General features: G+C 35.0%; 2 protein-coding genes across 7 annotated transcripts in view; both read left to right on the top strand.

Annotated features, from left to right (window-relative positions):
• The window catches only part of twin (CCR4-NOT transcription complex subunit 6-like twin), a 71,888-nt gene that overhangs the window by 33,367 nt on the left and 14,534 nt on the right, over window positions 1-23,987 (top strand). Inside the window, exon 1 of one of the 6 annotated variants that reach the window (XR_010752150.1) lies at window positions 3,944-3,966. The exons of the other annotated variants lie outside the window; for them this stretch is intronic. The gene's annotated coding sequence lies outside the window, so the exon portion shown is untranslated. Of the gene's footprint in view, window positions 1-3,943; window positions 3,967-23,987 lie in introns of those variants that run through there. 6 annotated transcript variants of the gene reach the window in all.
• Atf6 (bZIP_ATF6 domain-containing protein ATf6) overlaps window positions 1-23,987 on the top strand; it is an 83,978-nt gene that overhangs the window by 56,448 nt on the left and 3,543 nt on the right. The gene's annotated exons all lie outside the window — the stretch shown is intronic.

Here is a 23,987-nt window from a genome sequence, read left to right as displayed (position 1 = left end):
TCGTTTCTGTAGGTACTGAAAGACTTTTGACAATGCCTTCGAAACAAGCAGTTCCCGAAATCGGTGCCACTTTTGTATTCTAATGCACTTTACATGTAAATACTAGTAAACCTGAACTAACAAAGAATTAGCATCAGTTACTCGCACTCCTTGTTTATTTTCTTTTTCTCGTTTTCTTCAATAATGCATTACTCTAACGTTACCGTTATCTAACGAAGATGACATACTCCACTCGTGGTCTACTCTTATCGGGGGACCTCCTTTCAATGCCCCACCTGTCCACTGTGAATGTTCCTATTTTCATTCATCAGAAGAAGGATGAGCCCAAATGCTGTATAAACATAGTGATTATTATTTACTTTTAAGCTTCCTCAGTCGTTTATCAATTGAAATCACCTGTCACTAGATCCGGGTCGTAAGCAACTAGGTAGGCAACCATCTTGCAAAAGAAATTTATTTTTCCAAATGAATTTGAATAAGGCAATTAAGCCTAGAAAAAGACATTCTTTATTAACCGGATGATCAGTGACTAGACAATGTCCATAAAAATAATAAATGTTAATTTGCAGGAATGTATGTCCTTAGTCGGTTTCAAAATGCCACAGTCATGTGGATATTGCACATTGCGGACTTGCTTTTATTGCAATTTTATTAAATCATATACGTTAGCTTGTGGCTTATTAATTACATACCTTAGTCGATATCCAATTACTGGTTAATTTCCTTGCCAGTTTTCTGCATCTGGTAGTTTGTGGTGAATTCCTTATTATCGAAATTCAAATTAGAATCTAGAAAAAAATGTGAGTGAAGAACTACTATGCGAAACACACGTAGAAACTTATTGGTGAATTCTTTTTTCCCTAACAATTTCTCTTCTTAATCAAAGCGAACATTCAGAGTATTTGAAGCATGCTGTATATTATATTAAGTGCCATTCACCCGCACTCCAGTATTAAAAGTAGGTCATTTATTATGGCAAATCTACTGCCTTTGTTCGAAATTTAAAACGTTCTGCAACTTGCTGACACAAAGATCAGGTCAGTGGTCATTAAAGAATCAGTTTGACTGCTCCCATGTCTCATTGATTTCGCCTTCATTCACACCAAGTCGATTAATTGAGGCAGATAATGAGGAGATTTCCATGAAGATGATAATGATGTTGCCGTGCTTGCAGCTCATTTCCTTTGCATCTGCCCCCTTTCCGGTATTTTTTGGACTTTTTGTGTTTCACTTGTTGATTGTTGATTAGTCAACCAGAGCGTTCGTGTCACCGTGGTTGGATGTCTTTGTTAAGCGATTATTTAGTGGTTTAACTAAATATATTACAGCTGTGGCGTTTCAAACCGGTCGGACTCCAAATATAACAAATATTGAACTGTGTGAATTACCTTATTGCTCAACCACCCGTAAACTCGCAAAATTTACCAGTTTTAATTACTTTTCTATTATCTCAGGAACCTGTTAGTTACTGTCGAGGTTATTGCACTATACGCCAATGAAGAAACAATTAATGTATATCGCAAAAACATGGTGTTACTTAATCGGACGTCTAAAACAGGTTTTTGGCACCTAACTGAAGAATTTTGTATCGTTACGAAATTTCTTAAAAATTCAGCAGAAAAATTATTATTTTAGTGCTTCCATTTTAATTTGAAGTACCGCATTCCGGTCTGGTACAATTCGACACCAAATTACTCCGATTAATTAAAAATATCAACGAGGAAATCACTGCCGCTAATCGATAAGAAACAGTAAAGCCAATTTGGTATTCCCTGTTGACCTATTTGAGTTGTCTTTCAACTTCAACGCCGATAGGCTGTCTGGAGAACCACCATTTTCTAATTTACCAAGCTCAAGGGCACTTCAAGCCTTCCTCTCAAGGTCCTTAAGACGTGAGTTTGAGACTTTCACGGTTGTACGGTTAATTCCCCACTAAATCAAGTGTAAGTATGGCCGACGGGGCACGCAAAGTGTTCGTATCGCGTATGAAATGTGTGTCCAGACGAACGTGTTGGTCATCTTAATTCGACAGGCATGCGTGTCGCTCAGGTTTTCTGATTTAAGAAGGCCACCCAATGCAACTTCTTTCAACCCACCGGTGTCGAGTCACCCTGTACCATTATGATGATGATTTGTCGAATTGGAGACGGAGATTTGATTAATTTTTTTCATTAGAAATAGCTTCGTCAAGCTAGCCTAGATGTAACGCGATGTTTTTGATATTGCGTGGCAAAATATAGAAAATAATGCATTGTCGGAAATATCATCAACAGTGTCATCATAATCGCACAACCACCATTGAATAAACAAGTCCCTCAATGTTTATTTTATTCAGCGTGTCTTCTTAAGTTGGGATCATAAAGGAAACTTTGTTATCACTCATTTTGTATTTTAATTAAAAAAAATTATTCATAAAAAGTTCTGCATGATCCTAACTTTAAAAGAAAACAATCAGATATCAAATTTTTGCTATCGTACACTATGCCATAACTTTGCTAAAAAAAAATTTAATATTATTAGTTTCAATAATGTACGTTTATCTCTTGTTTACTAAAAAGTTAATAACTTCGTCTCTTAATATGTTTTCATAACAATTGCGCAATTTAAATACGTAATTAATGCACAACAATAATTTATTTACTTTAGTTTTAAGTCGTTCCACTAGTGCCTCTTTTTCAAAATATTTAATTGTTTTTTGACAGTGCAGTTTTATATGTGTCAGAATATTTAACCCGTGTAAGAACGTCAAAAAATTTGATGCTAACAAGACGCTACCTTATCTCACTGCGATAGCTGTTAGAAAATACCTTCCAAATATTTTCAGTGTTAAAGTGATTTGCAGATATTCAAATATTGTTTGGCCTGCTAGAACTCCTCACTTAACTCCTGTAGATTATTTCTTATGAGGTTATTTAAAATAGAAAATTCACCAGTACAGGTCGCTTCAATATGTTAATCATTTAGAGGGGATTATTTCGAAAGGACGCCAAGAAATTATTCCAAATATGACAGTGAATGTATTAAGGAAATTTGGCAAAAAAACGATTAAATATTTCGAAAGAGAGAGTCTCTATGTCGATGCATTAGTAGAATAATTTAGAACTAAAGTAAATAATCCTACATAGGTACACAAATTATTAACTTTTTGTCTGTTATGCATTAATTACCTATTTAAATTGTGCAATTGTTATGAAAATATATTAAAAGACGAAAAATTGCCATATTTGCAATGAACAAGTAATAAATGTGCATTATTAAAATTAAAAATAATAAAATTTTCTTGAGCAAAAATTCTAATTTTTAAGAAGGCCGGAATACGATTCCAAAAATTTGACATCTAATTTCTTCATTTTAAGTTTAAGACCGTGCAGAACTTTTTATGAATAATAACTGTTTTTCGTAAAATTAATAATTAAAAAGTTTAAAAAGTAAAATGATTCTAACTGAAGTAGACACATTGTATATTTTTTATATGAATATGATGTCTTCCTCTCAGCATAGAGTTAGTAAAGCACGAAAAAAGCCGAAAAGGTACTTGGAAGCGTGCAAATTATTATTCCTCGCGTATAATTTCACCTAATCAACAAAAATCGCCGATGAATCACCCGGTACTAATTCGCAATTAATTGATTACCAATTTAATGTAACCGTGTTGTTCCACAAAAACCGATGATTAATACAAGGAAATGAACCCTCAATAACTGATGATTCGAACTTGAAGAAATGAATGATGTAGACTTGTAAAACAAAGGCGGTAACAGGTTTGCGCCTTGATCGCAAATTTAATTGTTCAATTTTCCATAAAAGGCTGCACTTTGTCAATTAATGACTCAGTAACCTCGTATTTTTCTTATTTATTGCGAGTCATCCGGTCTTGCTTAACGGAGAAATGTTTCCGAATACTTCTTGCGTTTGAGTACCTATAATACTTATAGAAACAACATGCTGAGTGTTGATGTTAAGAGAGTAATTATTTTTTGTCGCAAACGGTGGTATTTAAACATTCTTGTATTCGACACCAATTTTCTAGAACTGTCTGGCCAGTGCATGTTTTTTTCCATTTTTCGTTCTGAGACATTTTCGCACGTACAAGAAAAGTGGTTTCATATTTTTGCTAGATATTCACTTGGCTTAATATCAGGTAATTGCTTGAAATATAGATACTTTGAAGAAATTTCATCACCAAATTTAAAACAGAAAGAATCCTCCATACGAGTGAAAATTCCTTGTAGTTCTGGGACCTAGTGCTCTAAAATTTTTAATAAAGTGAATTTGAGGAATTGGGAACGTTCTATCAGGAGATCAGAAAAGCAAAAAACTTACTGTTTCTAAATATGTTCGAGACGGATTTTTCGTTTCTTTGTTTTCCTTATTTTTCTTTGCCATTTGATCTGCAGAAAGGTAATACAAAGCTAATATCTCTTGGGAATACGAGCTGCTAATCAGGCTTGTTAAGCCGAAAAAAAAGTGTGCATGTACCCGTTTTGTAAGTATTCTCAAATATGCAAAGAAGGGTGATTTTCAATCAATTATTCTGTCATTATGTAACAGCAAGATCTTTTTAATTAAGCCAAAGCTGTGGCACACTCGACTTAAGATGCCTAATTGGCTACTCGGGTTCGCCTGGAACTTGTTTTTCGATCTAAATTGATAGAAGCACGTTTGTGGGAAAAATAATTAAAATCTCGTCATAAAATTATGCCACAGATGGAGAAAATATCGGAACAATCTCATTACTTGCAGCCACCCATCTTTACAACCTCTTTAAAGGGAATTAATTCCGCGAATCGATACTTCGACGGGTTTTTTCCAGTTCCTTTTTGCCGAGCAACATTATTATTATTACCATTTTCCCATACTTAGTGCTGTAGTTTCCTTTTAAAACGTTCTTTTGTTAGGTGCAGACATTTCACCAACAAGAAACGATTAATTCACTTCACATTCTCACGACGTACACGCTGTTTTATGTGTTTTCAGTCAGCGGGTTACTTATAAATTGAGGCAGCTCTGTTTTCTATAACCATTAACTTTTTCTCTTATTTATAATCTATGTATCCCAGGTGGTTGTTCACTATGGGCGTACGTTCAGGAAATGGCGCAGAAGAGGAAATTACTCAATTTATTGCGTTATTCGCAGTGCGAATTCGTTTTTCAATAAAAGACCATTCTAAACTGTCCAAGGAAGATTGAAGAGCCTTCTTCACCGTTAAATTAGCAGTTCCAAGAAAAATAAAACACCCATAAAATTTGCAACGTTTTCATGTACTCTACAAACGCCGTTTAATTTGGTACGGCGTTAAAATTGTCATCGAAATTACTGATCCTTATGGCACTTTTAAACTCTCACATGTACAAACAGTATGAGTGTATCGTAAATCGGTAACGTGTTCGATCAATTTGGAATTAAGAGCAGATGTTTAAAGGCCATTAGAACAAGCACAAGCTATAATGGAAACGGCACTTCTGTATTTAATTAAACGCTCTTTTCGAGATATAAATTAATCTAACTGCATCAAAATCGCCATGAATGGAAAAAATTGCATTTATGTAACAGTTAATTAATAAGAGTTTTGTCACTAAGGGTCGTTTCTTTAAAGTTAATTGTGAATGTGAATTAAGGGCCCGTTCTACCGTTGTATAGCTGGGACGTGATAACTTTCCGTTAAGCAACTGGTAGTTGAACTTGTTGTTCGAACCGAAGGTAAACTTTATAGACTAGATTTATAGGCTAGGCTTAAGCTGAATGTTACCCAAGGATGAACCCACTACTATAATTCAAAATTATTTTTGGATGAACCGTCAGTGTAAATACGGTGAATTGTTTTACTAGAACCTACAAAGCTAGGGCCAAATTAGTAATGTGCTGTCAACTTTGACATCAAGTTAATTTCTACGGAAACGTTGAAATAGTTTTAGAATTGGCTCAATTGTTGGATTCTATCGAAAGTAGCTTGATGTTAAAATTACCAGCAGATGAATTTGGCCCTAATGACCAGTTCTTCAATTTCCAATTAGGGAGCGATAGCTGTCAGTTAATAACTCACTGGCAGGCAGTGTTTATGGAATTGAAGTCACCCTTAAGCAATGGTTGAACTAAGAATAAATATATGTAGCACCTTAACCGATACTTGGATGTGATGGTTATTGACTATTTAGGCCAGATAATAATTTTATTTGAATATTTGAAACGATCGAGAAAGGTACATTTTTTTGATTGGCGAACGTTCTCTTCCATAGCTTACAGAATGTCCCTGGAGAGAAAGAAAAAAATAGGAAGTGAAAGGAAGCTGATGATACAAGGTTTGTGAGATAGAGTAAGTCTGAATAAGAAACCAACTAATTAACGTGAAACCTCTTGATCCAAGACAGTTAAAAAAAAAGATCAGTCGGCAGTCTAAAGAGCACACAACGAAAGACTAGACAATACTAGAGCAGGGAGGCATAGGTAGAAAGTCTAGGGCTGTAGAGGAGAACTGAGGGGAAAATGTGATAAGTGAAGAGTAAACCACAGAGAGTAATGAAAGGTGGGCGAGAGAGATGTTACTATGAGTTTCTTTGACTTGTTTCACAATATTTACGCTATATTCACCCTGAACTCTCTATATTATTATAAAAAAACTAATTCGCTATTGTCAATTTAGAGTTCGTTGCGAGTCCCATTTCAGGGACCCGGCAGACCAACAATTTTTTGCCGGCCGACAATTTAGTCGGCTGCTTAATTGGCATAAAGACATACGTGAGTGCGCACATGATTATGCACCCTGAATCCCACAAATCTACCGGTCACCAAAAAGCCGCTGGTGTGCGGAGAACCCTCACATATTGCAATTTAGTGAAAACAACAAATTAATGATGATATCTCGCTACTTGCAACACAACCTGCAAAACTCAAAGCCATACCACAGACCATCAAATTCATTATTCCATCAAACTGAACCAATTCCAATGTCAGGCCAATGTCAAGGTTTCTTTGGTATAACAACGCAAAGCTGCCGGGCTATGTGCGATAATTTCCTCGGGCCATCATCATCATCATCATCATCAACGCAAACAATTTCGGCGGATACTTTCCATTATATTGTCGTCACGTCGTGATTAATCCTCGGATTAATCGCATTATGCGAGCTATTTACACATTTTTTGTTATGATAATTTCAGGTATCGTTTCCACCTGAACAAAACAGCATGAAAGTTAATAATATTTCCATGTTAGACTAAAAAAAATACAATTTGAATAATACTTAGAGTGACACGGACATGTTTGAATGCGAATGATGATTGACCAGATAGGTTCATTGTTTTCTACGAAGGTTGGTGTGTGAGATATTATTCATCAAGAGGATTGACTGACTTCCAGTTTAGACGGTTGGGGAATTTTAACTGCGCAATATGGCATGTTTTATGTATGAGCCAATGCGAGTTTTGCTGTGCCTCTAAGAATTTGCAGAGCATATTTCAATCGGAAATTGAAAGGAAAATAGAATTTGTATTAAGGATTGTTTCAACGGATGTTCAGACTATTTAATGATTCAAAACGGTCTGAGGTGAAGGAGATATTAAGTTAAATTTCAAAAATGTTTCTTCATATTATAAGTAACATTAACCGTCGCTATTGATAAAGCGTTTGCCATAAAACACACACACCCCATTCATAATTTACGTCAGCTCTCTTAAGGCTTGGTTAATCTCCCGTGGTGCTACTTTTTCAGTAATTCACTGTGCCACGTAATTTAATTAAATACTACTCGATATTTTCTTAAAAGATTTAGTACACCAGCTTTCTTGATTTTCCTTTTTGCCCGTCCACTTATGATTTATTATTATAGGCTTACTTATCTCTTAAGTACATATTTGAGTATCATAGCGAGTTTTACTATCAAAATCTTGTAATTGATCAGACAAATTCTGTTTCATCCTTACAGCATCTTTATAAGGAAGACGTCGTCCTTGATTCTCTCCATCGCATTTTTCCTCCAAGGTACGATTGTTGCTGAAATTGCTCCATCCTCGGGCGGTATCATTAATAATTATCGGTAGATGAGAAGCTGTAATTTTATAATTACAGGTCTTTATTGATGTTGTCTGTTTTCGCAATTAAATCCGAGGTATTTGCATCGTGAAAGGATCGTAATTGGGTTGCGGGTCACTCATTGTCTATTGTAAACGGATTATCGCCCATCATCTCGGTGAGAGTGTGTCAGCTTAATTAATGTATTCATATATCGAGCAAGCAAATAGTTTCTATATAGAGAAATTTTCGACTTTCACTTATTAACAATGCTCAAACGCACTTTCACTCATCTATGCACCAATAGATTAATGGTCTAGTAGGTGGCAGTCTTGATACGTCCCAAGTATCGAATATTGCATTGTTTTGGCATAGGTTTTGGTTATATTACGAACTCGCACATGGGAACATCTCGCAATCATGCGTCTTCCCAGTCTCTTGAAAGTTCTTGGAAACCAATACATCACTGAGTTGCTCCATTGCACTTCCCGATAAATAATATAAACAACCTGAACTAACCTGTGTCACTATTATTCAATTTTATACCTGTATCTCTGCCATTATCCATTACCCATATTTCTTTACATATCAGCATTATTCATGCAATAATCATCAATCTTCTAGGCCTCCTAAATGATTATCTAGCTTATCACAACACGCCGTGTATTAACGTCAATGTCGTGCTGAAAATCTCTTAATATACTATTACTGTGTTATTACTCCTTGCGATTGGCAATACTCCTGATGAAATAATTTATTCTTCAGATATTGAAACCTTCTTGCCAACTCATAGGCAATCGGGTTGCATAATTAGAATTCTCTCGGTTATTATAGTTAGATGTGAAAGATAAAATAATAATTTACTGTTAATAAAACGTCTAAACCAATCGTAATTTACTCTTTAGTCATGGAACTGCTATTTCAAATATGAAAATTTTAATGCTTGGCTAGATCGTAATAACTCCGAGTTTTTATTGACTTATTCTTTAGAACAAGATAAATCGATGAGTCCTGCTCTTTATAGATATTATTAGCCGGTTCCTTTGTTATGCTTCCTCGGTCGAGAAAGAATCAAGGTTAAAACTCCCAACGCCTATTCATTCATTGTCGCCACACCAAATCGGGTACTGATTTTAATTTTTTTGTTACAGGTAAACTTCGCTTTTAGCCGACCTAGTTCTTGGCAAGAGAAAGTTTATAATGTAAGACGAGGCGGTTTCTCTTTCAAACTGATGATATGCAATTTAAGGTCTTTATTAACCTCGATTTCTTATTAATATGCAATATGGGTGAATAGAAAGGTGCTTTTGGTATAGACTGTGATTAGCGAGAGTTTGGAGAACTACGTAAGATCGATTTAAGCATGGGGTGGCTCAAATTTGAGACTCACTATTATTATCTCAGAAATTCTAACAGATACAGTAAACTGTAGAATTAGTTAATCTTTAAGGTTCAAATAAATTTCAGTGGATCTAAAAATATCTCGAAAAACTGAAAATGTTTAAATTGCGCGTTGGAATTTTTATTGAGAATTTTGAAGTTTTTGCCCTTCAGATCACGAAGTAGTCACAAAATCCCCCGCTTTTTCCCCCGATCATGAATTTCGGTCCGAAATTTTTAAATATTTAACCTTTTAAGTCACGAGGTGAAACCACAAAAAATTTTATTTTTGATTAGTTTTTTGCAAATTTTAAATATTTTAACAACCCTTGATGTAGTTGTAGATAATTGTACGTATTAAAAAATATCTCTTTAAATTGATAAATATTCTAAAATGTCTCATTTATGAATAATCCGACCGAATCGGATAAGTAACAGTGGTCGACCTAGCTAAAGACATAACATTGGTTATAAATGTTAACACTGTAGTATATTTGGTAATTTTTAGAAATATATTTTTTAGTACAATTATGTGCCATGAGATAATTGCCATTGTTTACAACTATAACGATTCAAGAAATAAAATGACCTACGATAAAATAACATTACCGTATGCGGTGCGTAATGACGTTATTTTTACACCATATAATTTAATACAAGATCAAATACTCCATTATTTTTACTGTAATTAAACGTTTTTTTTTTTCAAATTATATAGAACATTGACTAAATCATTGAGATGATTTGAGCAGCTATTGCGAATAATCCTCTATAACCACAGTGTTCATTTGCTCCTTGTAGGCGCTTTGTATATGTGCTTATACCGGTACTTAGGTACCATTCATTACTGTAATATAAAATAATCAACACCGCAAGTCGGCACGTAGATTGTGCTAGCTCCATATAATCACCTTCACCCCCATAATATGGCAAGGTTAAATAGACTGTTGCTTCCTTATATCGGTACCGTTTTTGCAAATAACACGAAGTGTTGGTCCGTAATGGGACGATTATTCCCCTCATATACGTGAGGTACCGGTTGATGATTGTAGCTATTCGAGGGGTTAGGAGTAGAACCTTCAGGGAAGTACCGGTATATTGACCTTTTTGATTAAAAGGCATATTAACGCTTTCTGTAGGCTAAAAACGTTGAATCGACTTCATCACGAGGTTAGCATGAGAAAATTATTCCAATTGGAGTTGTAATTCGTCAGGTGGTGCTAAGAAATTTGCTTATTAATGTTGGGGTTTCCCAAAGTGGTATGTTTAGTAGAAACAGCGAAAATGTACGTTTAGTTATTCCGTAATTGAATTTGGCTACGTAAAACATCAAATATAGTAGTCCTATAATCAATATGTTCATTTGACGTCAGTGCATCATTATTTCGTGTCCCTATACACACTTTTTATTGGTATAAAAAGGAAGAAAATGTATGTAATATCTTTACATGGATTAGGCCGCAACTTCCACTATTTGCATTTTAAAGAAGATTGTACGTACCGACACTACATCTTACCAGAAAGAGAATGGTTACATCAGCGGTATCCAGAAAAATGGATTGGGAGAAGAGATATTATTGAATGGTTGGTAAGATCGTCTAATTCAATCTTACCTGAAACTATATTATTCTTAATACACCCCTGGTCTTTAGTTAATTTAAAATGCAATTTTTTTGGATGTAGAACCAGCTGCGGACGAGACCTCTTCATTTATTAGTCAAGCCCTTGAATTATTTCAAAATAAATTCCCAGTATTTCTGACATGCCTCTGCTCTTTTGAATGCTCATTTTGCTGTGTTCTCAGAAACTTAATTTCCACTATATGCCCTATGACCAGTATAGGTATTATATGTACAAAATTCAAATTCTTCCACATTCCTACAATATCTCAGGAACGATCAGCAATGGTATGTGTAATTCCTACCTAATTCATCACCGTAAAGCCACACACGACGTGACATCACCATAATCTTACTTATGTATGTGCATATACCGTCTACGGGACTTTTCATCTGTGATTTATATGAATAAATAATAGAGCAGTCGGAAAATAGGCGATTTGCATACAATACAATGCTTAATGAGGAGGGCCAAAGTAAGGCATTGGGCAAGTTACTACAAACGTTCGTAAAACGTGATGTTGGTTTTAAAATAGATAAATAAAAATTAAGATAAATAGATAAAATAGTACTATGAGTTTCTAAGCTGTTACTTGGACTTCTAACACTAAAATGAAGTTAACTGCCTCATGAGAAGAAACAGTGTTGTCATCCACGCGAGAAATGATAACATTGGCTATTTCTCATACACAAAATTACATGGCAATATAAATTTTCTACCATCAGCAAAAACGAATGATTTATAGCAATCAAGCATATTCTCAACTTCTGCATTCCCTTCGAAAGAAAAAAGCACCAAATTGCCTCCAATTGCAATCCCATGACAGAAATCAATTTGTCAGGTGTCTCTTCTATCAGTTATATCACGATGTTTTGTCGCTGAAGCTAAGAAATCTCGACTTTTACCGGAAAAGGCGCACTCGCTGTAAGTTATGACGATCACGTCCCAGATAAATTCGGTATCATTGCAGAACCGTTAATCATGCCATTAATTTTGCATTAGGAATAATAATAATTTATTGCTGGCAAGTGCTACGTTTAGCGCATTTATCTCCGCACTTTTTGCGTCAAGCCGAATCATGGCAACAATATGAAATTATCTCAATCTTGCATCTTGATGGAAACCATAATAATTACCTAGATACACCTAAGGGATGGACTATTTCCAAGTACCGTTTCCTATGAATGTTGCAAGCCCCGTTACCGATCTGGCAGCAAAAATTCAACATTTTATTTAAATAATTTAGAAGAACGCCTTTTGCCACGCATCAGTGGTATCTTCAATGACGCAGACGTTAATGCGACCTTTGTCGGACGGCTTTGTCCACTTAAGAGTGACGTTGTGCTGCTTTAATCTCTTCGATAATATCGCGGACAACGGTAGTTCGTCTGCACTTTTTCTTGTTTCTCGTGGGAGGACGTTTGTATACACTACAGTTCCCGCAGTCCAACACCTTGAGTGCCGCGCCCAATTGATGTCCGGAAGAGATCGACCGGGAATCGCATCGTGTGACCACTGCCTTAGATTTGAGGCAGATATGAGAAAGGGTCGTTATCTTTGACAAACTACTGTTTGTGCACAGTTGGGGTCAAGCAAGAAGGACTATCTAGGTGAGCCATTAGTGAAGAACGTGGAATGGGCATGGGCAGAGCTACTATCACGTTAGACTTAAAACGTTAACTGAACTACTCAACAATAGATCGACTATCCATAATATAATCGTATCTAAATTTCATTATTAAAAGTGGATAGCACGAAAGCTCTTTCATTAATTATTACAAACGTTTGGGGTCGTGAAATACTGACTTTTTTTAAATCAAAGAACGTAAGACTTCTTGATGTTTTAATTTTTTTCGGCATGGTACCGGATGGAAAAGTAAGTGCGGCAAAAATTGAGAAAACTTAAATAGGGTGCATTTTGTTGTTACGCATTCTGTGATCAATTTTAGGGCAAAAGTGTAAATTTTTGTCCCACAGCCGTTTTTAGTAGTTTTTTGATTGTGACTTTAGTAGAGACAATATTTTTCTCAAAAAACGATTTTTCCGCTCTTCAAATCATTCCCCAGCCAATTTTTGAACGCCATAAGTTGCCCTTCAAAAATTATTTTAGATTGCTAAATTTTCAACTTAAACCAAAAAATTATGCGTTTTCGGCTCGAAGTGGCTAGTAAGTGATGTGTTTTGAGGATGTTGCCGGAATTTGGAAATGTATAAAATGGCCCGCCAAATTGGCTATATATTGATTATTCACGTTCGGACCGCCTTGAGTTCGCAGTCTCAGATATACTGTTTCGTGCAAAAACCAACCACCCTTTTACTATAGCTAAGGTTCATTGCTAAACAATAATATATGTGGTAAAAAGCAATATTGAGCAAAGCTAGTACTTTACGTTAATGGCGATATAAAGTGAGCAAAGAGTAACTTCCGAGACGAGTGGTGCTAGCTAAGTCTTAAAAAAGGGTGTATGCTTTGATACTTAAACATGGACATAAACAAAAGCATAACGAAAAATATGCTCTACGATCGATGGCGATGTTGTCACGTCGACTTGGAAGTTATATGCCTATCTGCCCAGGCCCTAGCACGCCGGCCCCGCTTAAAAGTTTTTATTTTTTAAGTTTACCGGAGGAGATAATAACTTTCTATTGGCAGTAGCCATATTTTTAACAAAGACTTTGGCGTTATCGTTTCGTTGGGTAAGCGCACTGTCACTACATGTATCACATGATCTAACTTCATTGGAGCTAAAAGCCATCGGAATGGTGGAGTGTTGATTTCTACCAGTAGAACCAAAGATCTCATGGCTATAGAAACATCACCTGGCCTCCTCCAGTTACAACGGGTTTGTAAGTGAGTCAAATAATCTCTGGACCGGGTATTTCCAAATTGCTGTTGAAGCTGCTGCAATGGTTCGTAGCATATGACATACTGGATAAGACATGCCTCTGCAAGTTCGAGAGTTTGGAATTTTTAGCGTTTATGCAAAAGTAAATACAATGAATATGAACTAAGTAATAAAATTACAAAATGGAAATTTGCAAGTGGATCTGCTTGGCGGCTATTTCATTGATTGCAACCAAAGGAATAACCACAAAGCATATTTGCTTGCAAATTTTCATTAGGTAATTTTATTACTTACTTCATATTCATTGTGCCTATTTTTGCATAAACGTTAAAAATTGTGTGGGGTAAACGCAGTTCAGGTTAACCTAAACTGAATTAAGCAGGTATTTTCATGATGATATTAATTATTACTAGAGTTACCATGCCATCCGTCCTTTAGGAATTTTTGGAAATTTTGCCGAATTTTTTTAAATTGGTGCCTTCAGGCGTATGCTGGAATTCTTACCAACATGCATGAAACATGTGTGGCTCAGAATAAGAAAATTGTAAATTTGAAAAATTCTTATCATTTATAGTGCTGAAAGCTCTCCTCCTCCTTTTGTTCGTTTTCTGTTGATGCCTCTGAATCTGGTAACCCTCATGCCTCATGCAACCATTTACCATAATTTGTTCATCTTCAATAATTGTCTGCGGATCGTAAAGAAGGATGACTCTAAAAGTGAACAGTGGAGGCTCTGATTGTTAGCTATTGGAAATGTAGCATAATCACGACTGTATCTCAAAAGCTTTTTTCCGGAATCAAGAAATGCACTCTGTTCGCGTAATATCGAGTCATCTAGGAATTTTCATTATTCCGTTACGACATCGCATTCATCATCTATTATTTCTGCAACTTCATGTTATGCATTTCCTATTTCTCGTCTCTCACTCTCGTTACGTTGCGAAGGCCTCTCGTTTTATATGCGGCTGTGTTCGCACATAATTGCCCAACGACGCGCCCAAACACGGCGACTTTTCACGATCGTAGATTTCGTAAGCGATTCCGTAGGCACTTTTGCTTCAAACCTGTAAGTATCACCTTTAAATGTCAATTCCTTCCTTCAGTTTATATTCTAAGTTATTACTAACGTTCCTTCCGACAGCCGCCATAGTATGGCAAATCACGATTCCATAGTGATTGGTGTCTTTGGCCCCGAGAACCGTTTAATAAATCGGATCGTAAGGAGTATCATAATAAATTGTTGTGATTTTCTGTGATTAACAGTGTAATAAGCAGTGTTTTGTTCGCCTTCAAGGGTTATTCACACATTACTCGTAGTTTGATTCAGTTATTCTCAATTGGATGCTGCTCGACATAATGAAGTTTAGATTGTTATTAACTGTTTGTATTTATTGTTATAAATGTCTTGAATCGCAACCTACAGTTAAGGAGAGCTGCAGGACGTCGCTGTAGAATTTATAAAGTTATTGATAATAATAATTGCTACTCGCAGTTGTGAATGCAGAAATGAAATCCGAAACCTCTTATAGGTACCTAAAAAGATACAGCAATTCTGAACTCCCATTTGGGAAGAATTTATGGATCTTCTTGCAATCATACTTCATGTAGGTAATTTGTAAAATTCTGCATTAATCTTGAGGAAATAAACAAAAAAAAGATTTAGTTACACGACTCGGTTGATGTGCATTAATATGGGAGAGTTGCCGATCAGGTATTCACTGACCCCGATTTTAAAAGTTTTACGTTATCTGCGGTCTAATTTTTTCTCCAAAATAGTTTTATGGTATTTGGTCAAGGATATTTATCAACATAAATTTCGCCTAAAAAGATTAGACAAATCTATATGATTCGGGGAATGATAGTAAATAAGTGAGGCTCGGTGCAAATCAAATTCATATGGCCCCGCACCTGCTTACAATGCTTAATATGTAGCACATCAATTATGCTCCTATTCATCTCTCTTTTAGTCTTAGTTATTATCTACAAATTTTGTCCCATACGTCATTGCTTTTTCTGTAAATGAATGCAAAAAACCTTCAAATAATAGAAAATACGCACGTACAGTGGTCAATATGCCTACATTAATTCGTCAACTTTTCGTGATCTATCAATTTTCCAAATTAATGTATCTTCCATTTCAGATTTTTTGTTGCTCGTTGTTATTTGAAATGGTGTTCTGTATGTACCTGGTTTTACAGGATTAAAATGCATGAATTGCAGAAAATCCTTTCAGTTCTTAATATACAGTAAGTATCATAATGTTGCTAGACTGCAATTTTTACGAATTAAATATTTCTTCTATTTCTACCTCTATTACTTTCTACTCTTTCTTTTAGTCCTGTTTCTCAAATCAAAATTGCGTCCAGTACGCCTCTGCTATATACTTATAGGATCGATTTTCAAATATAGAGAATACCTGGTAAACATTTAATTATTGGCATCTAACAACCTTTTAACTTCCCCTCAATTTTTCAAAATTACTTCTTTGATTTATTCTTTTTTCATTCTACAGTCTGTTTTGTCTACCTCTATCCTATTTTAATGCACTTAAATGTAATATGTTCTATTGTAGAGAATTTCTATAGTACTCAGCAGCCATATTGCATAAATCGTTGGTGTATTGCAACCTTTTAAGATCCAGAAATTTTTCAATTTTTTTCTTGCCTTTGGTTTATTGACTGATTTTTACTTAATTTCTTACGAAACTTGTGATCGGCTCTGTCATATTTTTACTGGCTTTACATGCATGCTTTTCAAATCACATCAGAGAACCCTGCCTCACAGTCAGTAGGGGGGGAACAGCGCTATACAGTGTGCCCACTATGAATTTCCACGGGGCAGCAAATTCAGAAGGATGCATATAACTACAGGAGGATGGAAAAAATATAGAAAGAGGTGGCACAACGTCAACTTGCAGATGACAGTAAACTGCTTAGCGCTCGTTTTTGGAATAAAACAGCACTCTAAACTATGAGGTCCGCCACTATAACAATGATTGATGTGATGTCGAGGTTCCTATGATGAAAAATGCTATTTTCATACATTTTCAAAAGTTTTTCGCTATTATTTTAAAGTGCGTTTTGGACACCCTACCTTTACTACTACTCACTATTTCTTGTTCTCTGCAACAAAACAAAAATGGGTCACACGTTACTAAATCGGTTATATGTATACAGTCTGTCCCAAATAAGGATGAACATCATGGAGATCTCGGAAATGGTAATAGATACAAAATGGTTTAAATTAGGAAACAGTTGAGCATATTAAAGTAAATTAACAATATGTTTTTATACTGGCTAAATTCCGAATAGTTACGAAGATATTCGGAAAAAAATGAATTTGGTGGTTTGGGTTTTTTGCAAATAACTCTTACACTATTGAAAACTCAGATTATTTTGAACTACGCTCCAAACATTACAAATTGCCGCGACACATCGATTTTCTTTTCTAGGGGGACACATTTTAGCGTTAAATGCAGATTTACCAATACAACCCTCTTCGTGGGGGTGCATTCAACTTTAGGCACTTTAGCTCGAGTGACACCTTATTTGAAAAGGTTTTTAATTTTGATTGTTAGTATGTATTTTTTTTTGCAGTTTTATGTAAATTAAAATACATTAAAATATGATGAATATACATTGAAAATAACTGAATTTTTTGAAATTTTTCATTTAAATTGAATCACCGCTAAATAAACCTGAAAAAATGTGCCGTAATTGGAAGTTAGATAAATTTAAAGTGCGAAGGCTTTACACATAGCCATTGCAAACCCCAGTGTAATTTGCTCAGCTTGTATTTACTTTAAAATTTATGGGTTATGTTGGTTTAATATTTAACAGGCGATCTAAAATTTAAAAAAAAATAGATGCTGACAATAAAAATCAAGCACCTTTTCAAATGAGTTGTCACTCGACCTATTGTGTCATTTGAGATTCTAAAGTTGAACGCACCCCCGCGAAGGGGGTTGTTTTGGTGAATCTGCATTTAACGTTAAAATGTGCCCCCCTCGGAAGCAAAATTGACGTGTAACGGCAATTTCTAATATTTTGATAGATCAAAATAAAGCAGGCGCAAAGTTTTCAATAGTACACCCTGTATATCATAGAACAGAATTTTGAAAACATATTCATAAGACGCATCAGATTTCACGACGAAAAGAAATAACATTTTTAAGAAAATAGTTAATGATTTTCATTTGTTGACGATATTTCGGGTTATTTTAAATTACTTCAGGGGATAGAAAAGTAATTTTTTGACGAGACGGTGAAGTATGTTTTGCATCATCTTGTTCAAGTTATTTAAGGGGAGAGAAAATGAAATTTTGTGACAAAATATTTAATGTAAGTTATGAAAATTTTATCAACGCTATATTTTGTTGGGTATTTGATAGGCAGATTAAATGAAAATTTTAATAAAAAGGTGTATGTTGTCTTGTTTAATTTTGTATACGTGATTTCAGGAAAAACGACAGAATTTTTTACGAAACGGTGTGGATCGTTTTGTGTTTACATTTATGGAACTTTTTCCATGAAAATTTTTTACAAAGTTCTAAATTTTGTTTCCTATACTGTTGTTTATTTTATTCAGTGATGGATCCAGAAGCGGTTAGTCTCATCATCATCATGTTGTTATGCTTCTATATCTATTTCCCGTGCGATTAAATCTAAATTTGAATAATTTCAAGATCGGACGATAGTATTTTATGTGATGGGTTCGTCATGCGAATAAAGACTTACAATTAAGTCGAAGAAAATATATCATTATATCAATCACTTGACTTTGAACGATGGAACATTATAAATGGCGAATATGGAAGTTACTGTATATGGGAAAGGTGATCTCTGCCATACTTATAAGTAGCTTTAGCCTAGAAACGTATTACATGCAGTCAGTAAAAGGTACTTGATAATAAGGACTTTAAGATATTTGAGGATATTCGTAGAGGGCTGAATTAAACAGCCTCTGAGGTTTAAGAGAAAATGGTCAATAACTGTCTGTTGTGGGAAAGTGTTTGGTACTAATTTAAACTAGGAAGCGACGTCAGAAGTGGTCACAAAAATGCGAATCTTATACCATGATAAAATAAATACATTTTTTGAAATTTTTCATTTTTGATGAGGATATCATGTTGTTTTCATGAATTTTACAACGAGTGCAATGGTATTAATTATTAATAAAGTCTTTAAGGTATTTCTTTTTTTAATTTTTTGCTAATAACGCTTTCGAAACAGCTAAAAATCGGATCTTAATTTATTATAACATTCAGCGTCGACTTTGTTTTTGTTATATAAGGCTATTGATTTTTTCAAATATTAAACTTAAGTATCCTGCTAATCCAAAGTAACCTCTGCTACTTCAAATTTCTATTCCATATTCAGTTTCCCATTCCGCAATCTCCTATTGTTTGTTCTTTCTACTGCGATCGCATGTTGTAAAAATGGCAAATGAAGTATTTCAAACTTATAAATTTTCTGTCTTTGAACTTGTACCTGTACGAACCCGTTTGATAAATTTGGCCTAATTAGAAGAATTTCGCATCTTTTCACAATTCCTGGAAAATCTTCGACATGTGAGTATATCTTTATATTGAACACAATGTATATTGTTTCGTTTCGCGTATCGTATCCGTGATTTTTTTCTATGTTTTCGAACTAATGTGGTTTCTTAGATGATTCATTCGAATAGTAGTAGAACAAACAAGATGTACGTAATACGAAATAAACTAATAATCGAGTGTTTTTCGTTTGAAAGACTCGTGAGATATGTCGCTAATGTAACTGATATTTAATGATTGAAACTAGTTGTAACCATAAGCTTTTTTCTCCTTTTGAGTTGCATTCCTCCCTCAAGGTAAAACAATATACACCATTGGGTTCCACTTTGCAAAAGAAACACCTGATTTGCTCACTTTCTGTCTGAACCAAAAAATGCTAAGTTTTTAAGGCTCAGCCGGTTACCCGATCCTGGGAGCAGTCTAGGAGATCCCCCTTCCGAGGATTTTTATTTGCATAAGGGCAATTTTCGAATTAACCACATCGTGTTTATTTACATATTCTTCTTATTAGTGATGATAATTACAATAAGTTCTTTGATAATGATTCGCAAGAATCGTTCCATTAATTCTTCGACCAATATCAAAAGCAGTATATTTAAACTATGAAATTATTTTATTTTGAATGTTTTTTCTGTGTTCTTGTTGTCTTTGTATTTTTTTACGTTTTAATATGTCCTTTGATTTGATATACCTGCTAGGTATGATATACAAACATGCGTAATAAGTCTATTTTGATTTATTATAGGCTGTTCGAGAACATTACCAGGATAATTGTTTTCACAGGAGACAATGGGTGTCCCATTGCGATCCCAGACTTTTGTTCATAATTAATAATTCTATGATGACGAGCTTTTAACGAATTCACTGTAAGGAGTAGTAAAATTCGTTTATACCTTTTGATGACGACTCACGCACCACTATTCTCAGCTAAAACTGATAGTAACATTCATGTTTTACCGGCGCTGAGACAAACACCCTTGTTGACGTCTGGGTCACAAATGTGTCCCCATCTTTAGGACCTACGAAAAAAGAGCAGGAAAACGAAAATAAACGGTAAACTAAAGTGTGTGAGAGGTGAATATTTAAATTGGGTACATGAAGGAGGCTTCAACAAACTGAACTATTTTCTACACTTATCTGCGTCAATTTATCTTGAGAGTGTAACACCATTTAAACCGAGATGGCAGATCCAGATTAACCGCTGTCTGTCGCACGATCGTGATGGAAAACTGCTTTTTAGCCCTATTTTATTGAGCCGCGGTGGTTTTTTAAAAACCACGAAGACGAACGAGGACGTGCTTTAAACAGCCACAAAGACAACACAAATATCGTGAGGCCGAGCAATTGAAAACCACTTTAATAGGCGGTTTTAGGGACGGAAAAGTATCTTATACCCATATCTTCTCCATTAATACGTTTCCATTTTTTATCGCTTTGCTTTCATTGACTATTAAATCTACAAAATGCATTAATAGTGAAGTTCTCTTCGGCAATTTCTAACTCACATCACGTTTCATTGTGTTCATTTTCAGTGTAAAAGCCCGAGGTTTCAGGGATTGACGGAACCGCTGGCCTTGAGGTCCATTACATTCTTAACATGTTAACTAACTAACGATTTACGTTGATTCATTCTCAAGTAAGAAGCGTTGCATGTTCAGAGGGTTTCATAACAAGTAGTCGATTGCAAAATTAATTGGACAATGAAACGAGAGGTTAAGGAACAAGTGCCTGCCTTACATGCTAATCATATTTGCATCTGCTGTTAATGGCTATATCTCGAGTGGTACTTGGGGCACCTCCAGTTACAGATCGAAGTGCTACTAAGACGGGAATTTTCAGGAAAGGTGTCAGTTCCTTTAATACTTAGATAACGGTTACGAAATTAAACGGAATGATATTTGCATCGTTACCAAGGAACCATTATCAAAGAAGATACGTATATTTTACTTAATAAAAACGATGTGTGGCCTCTTGTTCAGGAAACATGGATAGCAGCTGGTTACCTATGCTTGCATGAGCAAGAGGTCAACCTCGAACACATAAAAAGATACTAAACACAATCAAATACCATTTAGAGTAATCACCGACACCAATCACTTACCCCAAAACTGTCATTCCTCAGCGATGGAGAAGACTGTTTCACGCATTTCACATACTCATATTCCATATATCTTCATTTTGCTAGTTTTCATTTATGTAATAATTTCTTCTCTCCTAAAAACGGTACCAAATTTGTCATCGAAATGATAAGGGATGTCGTCCGATCATTTTATAAATAGCAAATGTTATTCTTATTTAGTTTTAGTTGAAAATGGTGTGTAATTCCTCTGTTTCAACAATTCTTATTTGTGCATTAGGTGGTTTTATCACACAAAATAAAAGGAAAAAGTAAACGATTCGTCACAACCGTTTAGAACATATTTTCAACCTGAGCTTTAAAAGTTGTAAGTAACTCAAACAAGGCTACATTTGAAAAATTGCAAATAACCTTAGCTCTGAAGACACGGTTCAAGGTTTTAACCTGTTGTGGCTGTATAAATTAATATCTTAGAAATTGAAAGAGTTCCTCAATCATTTTTTAAAATATTTGTTAGTATACTTTTAACGAGCCTGAAAAACACCATATGTAATAAATTTTTTTTGGAGTATAATTTAGTTAGAGTTAGTAAAGTCTGATATAAAAATGTGACTAAAGTATGCCGCGTTCTTTTTCGAACACCCTGTATATCAAATATCCGTTGATAAATTTAATTCAACATTATTCATATCTCTGGGCTTGGTACTCTTCGCATGTTCCAAGTAGCCTTGAAATTCTCAAAGCGCAATTGTCCGGTGTTTCTAAGTCATACTATAATTAATAATCCAATGCAAATCGCAGATTTTTGCCCCAGAGTATCCACTTGTTTCTTTGTTTATGTCCTTGTGTCGGGTAGTTTTTATATTGCTTTAAGGTGGAACATTCGCGGTTTCACGATTGTGTAACGGATTGCCCATGTTGCAAGAAGGTTGTTACAAATCTATACTTGGGGAATTTCTTGGGCTAAAGTATCGCATTACACAATTATCGAAATTGTTTTTTATTATTATACCTTGCCTCGAGTTTGTATTGACAAAGTCACGATGTTTTTTATTGGGTCTCTGCGGTTAATTAAGAAATGCTCCATCAAAATGAATGAGTTGCTTTTCCTTTCAAACTAATTCCTCTAATGACTTCTAAGGCAAAGTGTGTTGAAGATCCGAGAACAATTAATTAACAACTATTGTGAGCGGCTAAATTGTAGTTTTTAAACCGGTATTAATGGTATCTTGGATTCTTCTGGATAAATTTCTTAATTAAGATGATTAACCAGAACTGTGGATTAGATCCAGCGATTTTTGTAGGTAGATATGCTAGAACAGTTTAGTCAGACAGATTTTTGAAAACCATGCAATTTTCTCATTCAAACCATTTTGAAAACTTAAGGTTTTTGAAATATTGGGTCGTTGCCAGACTTACCAGTTATTCTGCATGTTAAAGTTCCAATGTTCCTTCTTTTTCGCTAAACTCAACAATTAATATTTACTAAGCGAATCTTTTAAGTGATTTGTAACTTTTCTCGGATTTGCCAATCTTCACTATCCGAAGGATAGAGCATTAATCCATGAGTATGCATATCACATGCGTTATCGCACAATTTTCCAGTTTGATTCATCATTACTTCTTGAAAGCACTGAAATTGGAAGAACTTTTGTAATACATGTGTGGGTCTTAGCAATTGTGAAGTGATGCAGCTAATGAATATCTATGAATGAAGTTAAAATAGAGCCGTCATGCCAGGTGGTCATTAACAAACCACGTTTTCCCTATGAACCAACCAGGAAGAGTTGGTCGATTTATGCCACATTATACACCATGTGGGCGATGTAATCAAGTCGCCTTACGAGCGTTTCTTTTAACTTCTTTCCATCTTGATGTCGGTAAATATTTGATTTATAATTATCATTGTAGTGCTAGGCCATTATGTATCAATCACTTTGATAATTTTTGTTGCATTTCGATGCACAAAAGCGTTGTTGGTGTTCTATATGCCGATGATTTCCTCGTGCATTGTTATTATGATAATTATGTCTCCCCGTTTATAACACCCACATGGTGGTATTGTGAAGATCATTGTCTTTTATCATCCATGTCTCTTATATGCTAATACGTTGGGTAGGGCGAAGATGCATGTAGAGATTGTCCTGCGGTTAACAGTGATCCTTTGTTAATCCGAAGATAAAATCATGTACTAATAGCTCTGCACTCAATACACAAATAAGAAAATGCATTGAGAATTAATATAAATTGCTTAAAAGTTCCTTTTCCGCACTGGACTGCTTGCCCGAACCCCTCCGGTTCTCACTCGTTAGGAAAATAACTTTCCTAGTTTTACCGAATTTACAATTTTCCTTCAATTTGAAGTTTAAATTAAGAACAAAACGCGAATTAATTACGACAACACTAAAATGTTGCCGTTTATATTTATAATGAATTAGTAACCAAATCGTAACAAATTTATGTGTTTTCAATCCGAAGCTATTAGCGTGGTACTTTTTCATT

Source organism: Euwallacea similis, chromosome 5 (genome assembly GCF_039881205.1).
Source record: "Euwallacea similis isolate ESF13 chromosome 5, ESF131.1, whole genome shotgun sequence".
In the NCBI taxonomy this organism is placed as follows: domain Eukaryota; kingdom Metazoa; phylum Arthropoda; class Insecta; order Coleoptera; family Curculionidae; genus Euwallacea; species Euwallacea similis.
The sequence above is the reverse complement of the archived record's forward strand: the minus strand, read 5'-3'. Positions and strand labels throughout refer to the sequence as shown.